Raw genomic sequence first — 8,709 nt, forward strand, 5'->3', positions numbered from 1 at the left:
TTTTAATTTAAATTTAACTTGCCTTAAAAAAATGTTACACTATAAAGTAAAATTTTTTGTAATCATTCGTAAGGCATTCATAAGACTTTAAAATATCAATAAAAAGCAACGCACATATCCAATAAAATCAGTTTGTTAAAATCAGAAATAAAAACGTTTTAGAATTTATCATTGGTGTAACAATATTTTTAACATAAACACAACAGTGCTAGAAATATTACTAAAATTAAGAATGTTTAATGTTGCATTAATATAATTATAATTACAATAAGATAAAGATTTCAATAACCTCTCTCGATGTAATCACAGCCAGCTATGTGCATTGCTTTTTTATTGATCATCATTAGTATTCTATAATTTTTTTAAAACTTCCTGGTATGTATTTAGAACGGCAACCGAGGCAACATGAACATAGCACATATAAGTAGCACCGTAATATTTATCATAGCAATAATTACTCTCAATGGTAAAGAAGTAAACAATTTTAGAGTTCCAAAGGATGTACGTTCACCTTATTACGTGACACCCGTGCACTATCGTATAGAGCTTGCCTATTCAGAGATAACTGATCAAGATAGAAATACTTTCATTTGGGACGATGTAGTCAATAGATATTATATTGAATCATTTTTTTTTAGTGGAAAAACCAGTACAACTATCAATATTCTTGAATCGACTCAATATATAAGATTGCATCTGTTAAATCTGATGATAAGTCGTCAAAATGTGACTTTGACTACAGATAGCGGTATAACTTATATATTGAATAAACACAGTTATACGTATGACACGAATATTTTAGAATTTGTTTTATCTTATATATTATTGCCCGGGCTCTACACACTCAAAACAGAATTCTTCGGTCATCTTATGAAAAACCATACAAATACCATAAGTATCTATAAATATTTCTACATGGGAAATGGCACAGCGTGAGTAAATATTAAATAGTTGAAAATATACATAATATTATATGCACTATAATATAATTATTCCTCATATTTGCTCAAAATTTATTCTCTTATTACAGCAATATTTGATATTGTTATATAAATTAAATCAAATGGTAAAAAGTATATTATTATTTAATGTTATTTAAAGCAAATACAACTATTATTAAATTGTTGTAGATTGTTGCTCGCTCCACACATCCAAGCGAATGGAACCAGACAATTGTTTCCTTGTTGGGATGAACCGCACCTAAAGTCCACGTTTAGTATTTCAATAAAACATCCTCATTATTATGTAGCTTTATCAAATATGCCGAGAAGGTTTATAACCTATGAAAATGATAGTGATTCAAGACGCACATACTTCTACATTACTCCTCCAATCTCTACTTTACAAGTTGCGATAGTTGTGACTAATTATAATAAGCTTAAAATTAACGATAACATTACTTTATGGTGCGACTGTATTTCAGTAGAGCAGTCTCCTAAATTTGAGTTTGTACGAAAAATCATAAACAATATTACATCGCATTTAAAATCTGAATTCAGTGTGATAAATATTCCAAAAATGGATCATATTGCAATTCCAAATTTTCCACAAGACGGCACATCGAAATGGGGGCTCATCTTTCATACGTAATACATACTTCCAAATCTAAATATATAACGATTTGTTAATTGAGAAAATTATTTATATCAATTGAATACTTAAAACTTTGAAATTTATACATCTATGTATAAATTTTACATTTATGCATATATGTACTTTCATAACTAATTTTCAATTAATTACAAAACAACTTATTATAAAAATTAATATAAAATTAAATAATTATTAATATTACCATTATCATACAGTGTGATCCGAATACAATTTATATTTGAAAATAAGTATGAAATTTGTAACTGCATTTTTTTTTCTAAAAATAATTAAGCTTTTTCAATTAATCGTACATAAAAATATCAGAATATGATTATTAGGAAATTAATGATTTTCGAAAGTTTTTATATTATTCCTTGTCAAAATGTGCTATATAATAAAGTTCATAATTTATGTTATTGATATTTTGATAATTCGTCTTTTATATTTTCATATGTAGAAGACTGAAAAATCATACAATTAAAAAAATTTGTATTAGTTCTACTTAAAAAAAAAAACAGACGTAATAAAAAATGTCTTTAATGTCTCAACCAATAATGTATTCGTTTCCACTGTACGATATCTTCATCTATACTGAACATATACGATATAAAATATTTTTTCATATATTCAAATCCTATATTGTAGACTCGTGTGAATTAATCATGAAGTATTTAAAGCCTTATCAAGTCAATAACACCAGTTGTAAACGTGTGATAAAATCCTGTTTATTATTACAATGATTGTAATAATAAAGTCCTCTTTATTATTACAATCATTGTAATAATAAAGAGGATTTTATCACACGTTTACAACTGGTGTTATTGACTTGATAAGGCTTTAAATACTTTATGATTTTTCATATATCTTTATAAATTTTATTCAAATTGCATCTGTCACATTATACGATTATATTGTGTATCAAATGTTGAATATTTATATTGCACTTTATCAAAAAACACAAGAAACAGAATCCACTTTTCAATCAAAATTAATAAGAATAGTGGATATTTAACGAGGTATTACATATTTAAGAATATTTAATATTACATATTTATTACATATTCGAACTGAAACTACTTGTAAGCAAAATATAATTTGGTCACTATAATTTACAATATTCAAAATTATACATACTTTAAAATATTAAATATTTAATACGCATCATTAAAAACAAATTAAGTAGGAAAATATAATGCAAATATTACGTTTCATTTAAAAAAACATAACAAAGATATTGCATGTCAGAACAATTATAATAATTTCTAGGGAAGATAATCTTATTTATGATGAGAAATTAGATTCAGTTATGCCCAAAATGGAAGTCGCACGTTTAATAGCACATAAAATTGCATATCAGTGGTTTAGTAACTCACTCAGTTCAGCTTGGTCTAATTTTTGGTTACTCGACGCTCTTGCTACTATGTTCGGAGAAGAAGCTGTTGCTAAGGTGTTTATATTTATTAATATCGCAATATGAAAGATATATTTTTGTTATGTATATCATTTTTATATTTGAGGCTTAGATCCGACTGTAAAATCTAATCTTATTCAAAATCGATAAATTATCTGAAGTTTAGTACGATATGCATTTAAGTAGAAATAATAATATTATATAAAGATTTTTATAAAAAAAGACTCCTAAAAATCTTTTCAATTAAATGTTAAAATTTCACTATTTGAAACATATAATCTTACAATTGTGTAAAAACTTATTTTAATTATCAGATTCACGCGTTATCTTTAAACTGAATTATGAAAGTTGTAAAATAGTTTTAATAATAATGCATAACATGCACATGTATATATATATATATATAGTGCGCAGTAGCACACGCTAAATCGCAATACGAACATATCTTTTGCCTTAACGTTTATGTATAATTATGAAACTTTATTTTTAGAGCTTCAATAATTCTGAAATTTTGAATCTCTTCATAATTCAGAATCAATACGAATCTCTTCATCTGGATTCTCATTTTGACATGAATCCTGTAGAAATCCCTAACCTATCGGAAATTAATTCACTTTTCAGTTTTCCTCGCTACATGAAAGGTAATAACAATTAAATAATCTTTCGGTAAAAATTTATATATATAGATATTATAAAAGAAGAGGGAGGAAAAGTTTAGTGGGAAAAAATGCAATTACGGTGTAATAATACATCTTTTATTGTAGCAATAATTGTTTTACGGATGTTCCGAAGTGCTATTTCCGATGAAGTTTTTCGAATTAAAATCCGTAGATATGTAACCGAACAGTGAGTAAAGATAATATAACAATTCATTACATCGTGTACTATATGTATGCGTGTTTGTGTGTGTGTTTGTGAGGGTTTGTGATAAGTATATATAACAACTGTAATAGACTTAAAGTTTCCAAAAAGTGTTTACTAATATTTGAAATATTTTAAAATACCTCCAATTCCCTTTTATATTTTACTTTTTTCAATCTCATTTTTTTCGTGTCTTTCATTTTTTGTAGCTCATATATTAACTTAATTCCGTTTCCGTTAAAAAAGCGGCTGTCTCTTTAAATGCTTGAATCTATAATCTAGGCGACTTTCATATGTAATATGTCTATAACGTAAAATTGTGTTGTATAGTTTTATGTATATGTACACGTTAAGATATAACTCACATTTTTATGTTCGATCCATTTCAAATCAATTTCAATCCAACTTTAAATCAATTTCACCTGTTAAGCTATATATGAGCTATAATGCTGTCGCTTCGCCTTTTGCATGCACATTGATCTTGTCTTCACTTTCCTTTCTGTATTATTTACTGTAATTTGTAAACGCATGCAATAAAGTTATTATTATTATTATTATTACGCTGATCACTAACAGTAATTCTTTACTTGAGGTTCAGTACAATAATGTCCTATAATTTCTGGGCCATGGGAGAAAAATTTGGAGATGAATATTTCTGTCCTAATGTATCATTATATGAGTTCTCAAATTGGATACATTACAAACACTATCCTGTTATAAGCTGGGAACGAGACCCAAATTATGCAGGATTTTTGTCGAAAATTTACAGTACGAGTAACACTAAGTGGCTGATCCCCATACAATTAAGGGAAATATCTTTAAATAAAAATTACAAAGCATGTTTAGCATCACATACTAATTCTATCAGAATAACTCTTCCTCAAAGTGATTGTTGGATGGTGAACTTTGAGCAAGCTGGTAAATATATATAAAAAATTCTATACGTTGTGTGTTATTATAAAAATAGTAAGAGATATACTTTTGCAAATATTTGCACATTAAGTCGGATATTCGACTGAAAATACGACGAGTGTTTTAAACATATGAGACGTGCGAATGCATCCTCTTCACACACACATATATATATATATATATATATATATATGTATATATATATGAATTTTGGCGTGCTGAAAATATCCTATTTATAGTATTTAGAGATATACACACATATAACAGTGTCAATCTCATAAATATTATAATATAGTTGAATAAAGCATTTTTTTTAACTTAATAGGGTATTACCGCATCAAATATGATTTAAATCGTTGGCACGCAATTGCAAATTATTTTAACTCTACAGCTGGAAAATATGAAAGTATAAGTGTCATCAATCGTGCTAAAATCGTTGATGACGCGTTTCATTTGATGATGGAACGTCAGCTTGACGTATCCTTATTTTGGAATCTCACGCAATTCTTATCGCAAGAGACAAATTATGTAGTATGGTATCCAATGATTAAAGTGTTCGAATATATGTCTACTATATTTCCATTTTCAAAAGAAGGAGTTCAGTTCATCGATATTGAGGTAAAACGATCAGTACGTATTAGGTGATATAGTAATGTCTCGCGCTAGGAGCACGCGCAGCGACATGTTAGCGCGAGACCGGCCATGTATTTTTACGCGATCTGCCGAGTTTTTTTCAGATTATATTTAACGAAGACTATCAGTGATTAGCAAAAGTGCAAAAATATATTGTTTTACTTTTTATGTCAACAACAGGGTATCCATCATGAAATATGTCGGAATGAATTCCGATCGGAATTATTCCATTTTCCCTAGAAAACACAATAGAAATCTAGGGAATAATTGAATATTACCGATCGAAATCGATTCCGACTTGTTCTATGATAGGTACCCTGTTGAGCAATTTGGGATCGTAGCATAAATATGTTAATAAAATGATTCAATTACGTATATTTATTACCTCAATTTGAAATGAAGTGAGGCAAAAAGAAATGAGTAATAGAAGAACAAAGAATTGTCACGTTTTTATATTCTAAATGTTAAACATTTTTTGGATATCGAGTTTTATCAATATTAGGATAATGAACAGTAGATTTTCTTTAGTAAATTATGAACACACATAAATCATGCTTTTATATCGATAACTGGTAAATAATTTTGTAAAAATAAACTGTTAGTTAATGGATCAGATGCGAATAGGCCTTTTATTAGTTTTATTTTGAAATTAAATATGAGAAATTTAAAAAAAATTATTATGACTTTGTTAATATTGTGCACGTTAAACAATTTGTTGTATACGTATCTATTAATTTCAAGATACTAATTTTCTAAAAAATATTAAGACGTGTACACATATCATACCGAGAGAGAGAACTGAGAATTCAAAAAAATTATTTTTCTAAAATGTCAAATTATGAAAAGCGTTCATGCATCCAATTTTTAGTTTAAAAACGCTAATTCTCTGCCTATTTTCAGGTATATAAAAGTTACAGTCTATAAGAATTCGCAATAAAGTCGAAATATTTTTTAGATAGTACCCTAAAAAACACAATTACATAACTCTCGGGAATATTATATCCCTGAAATTAATATTTAATAGAATTACACAAAAATCTATTGACAAAATATATCTCATCTACCTCGAGTACTGATATGCACTCCCAGTAAACAAGAAAGGATTAAAATAGATTGAAGCTTTATCTATCTTAATGCGTATTTTAAATACAGAAAATCTTTTTTTGGATTCAATACAAATTCAATTGGATTCAATTAAATTCAATTGAATACATTTGAATTAAAGAATTGATTTTTCTATTCAGAATTTTGAATTAAACAGTATTCACGATGCACAGAAAAAGCTGATATTATTTTTAGATTGAAAGGCATAAAAATGTGCTCTATGCAATTCTTATAAACGAATAAAAATGCATTCCTGATTGAAAAGGATTCGTTTTAACTTTCGCGAATGCGTATTTCTGAAAATCTGAATCCATTTCAATCCTTTATCGATTACAGGACTACCAATACTGAAAATATAAATCATGTTACGAAATACATTACAGATTTTTAGTACAAGATACCGATTATCTAACTTTCTCTCTAGAGCGGAAACGTGAAACCTTTTTCCTAGGGCGAAAACGTGAAAAATGAATATTTATATATATATGTATACATATACATATGCACACATACATACCAAATATTTTCACCTTTTACATTTCCGCCCTAGGAAAAAGTTATACATGACTGATATACTTATAGATCGAAACACTTACTTTTATCATATAGAAACTTTATTTTGGTAACTCGCGTTTAAAAACTTATTTTACTCGAATATATTGGGTAAAAAGTTTCATAATTCTGCTCCTTTCCTACTCTGTACAGTTTTCATTTATGAGAATTGAATTTCGCTACTTAATTCTGTTTATCGGCCGTACCGCGTACTGCTTGCGGATAATAGACTTTTTTCGAATTCATTTCGAGCAGATTATTGTAGAAAAAATGTAGGAAGGTGAATCCTTTTTGAATTCGTAACGATCATCTGCGCTATCTAGGATAACGTACCTTATTATAGTGGATGAACATAAAGTTTATGTCATTTAGGCAAAATTTCGAGAATTATTGGATAAACCACTAATAGCAATACGACTTCAAAAACACGTAATGGAAAATGACTTTACTAAATCTTTCAAACAAGAAATATTAAAATGGTCTTGTACGCTCAAACATATTCAGTGCGCAAATAGGGCCAAAAATGCATTGGAATACCATCTTCAGAATTCTGAAATAGAACCGTAATACTTTTTTTATAAATATAAAACATCTTTACTCATAAGTCATACCGCACAAAGTAAGCCAGTAATATTGCATCAACACTGTATAAACGTACTAGCAATATTGCTGTAATGTTGAATATGTTGCATCAATGTTGCTGTAAGATTCTGTGGGTAAAAACTTTTTGTAATTCATGCCTTAACAAACTGTCTGTTAAGATAAATAAGCAACATTTTTTAATGTATATACTATGTATAATTATTCTTTTTGAAAAACCGTAGAGTTTCAGCAGAGTGGAAACACTGGACATATTGCAGAGGTTTCATATTATGCTATTTTGATGACTATTCCGTGTGGTTCAAGGCAAGGGATATATGGTTGAGAAAACCTGACCACGATCTGTTACCATTTTTAGCTTGTTGTGAAACTGATTCAATCATAATACACAAATTCATGCCAAATATACTGTTGAATCGATTTACACAAAATGAAAAGGAAGAAGTTGCGATTATTCGTTCTTATATAAACATTTTTCATTCACTTGTCAGTAAGCATGCTAATACCTACAACATACTTCAGAATATATTATATAACTTGGAGAAAATTAAACCAAAGTGAGAGCTCCTTTTATAAATATAGATATACTTCATTTAATAACAATAAGTTATTATATAAAATTATAATTTTCTGAATTGATTTTTTAGAGAAATCAACATGTTAACAGCACTAACAGATATTATTAATTATGTGTATTCCATAGCAATTCTGAAACAGGCAAGTAAATTTAATTCAAATTTCATATTCGTTTTATTTATTAGCTTTCTTTAAAAATTCTTATTAGTAACTAATGTTCGTAATATAATGTATATGTTCCTACAAGACTGCTCTTTGTTTTTTTTATTCTTTAGAATAATGTTTATTTATTTTTATTCTTTAAAATAATGTTAATATTCAATGAAGTATTTTTTTAGATTATAATGTAAGTACATAACAACTATGAAATGAAGGTATTAAATGATAAAGCTGTCTTTAAATAATTTAGTGTGAATTTATATACATATTCTGCAAATTGCACTGAATTTAATTTTCAGTTTCAGGTA

The sequence above is a fragment of the Trachymyrmex cornetzi genome, unplaced genomic scaffold (assembly GCF_001594075.2).
Source record: "Trachymyrmex cornetzi isolate Tcor2-1 unplaced genomic scaffold, Tcor1.1 scaffold248, whole genome shotgun sequence".
Taxonomy (NCBI): Eukaryota; Metazoa; Arthropoda; class Insecta; order Hymenoptera; family Formicidae; genus Trachymyrmex; species Trachymyrmex cornetzi.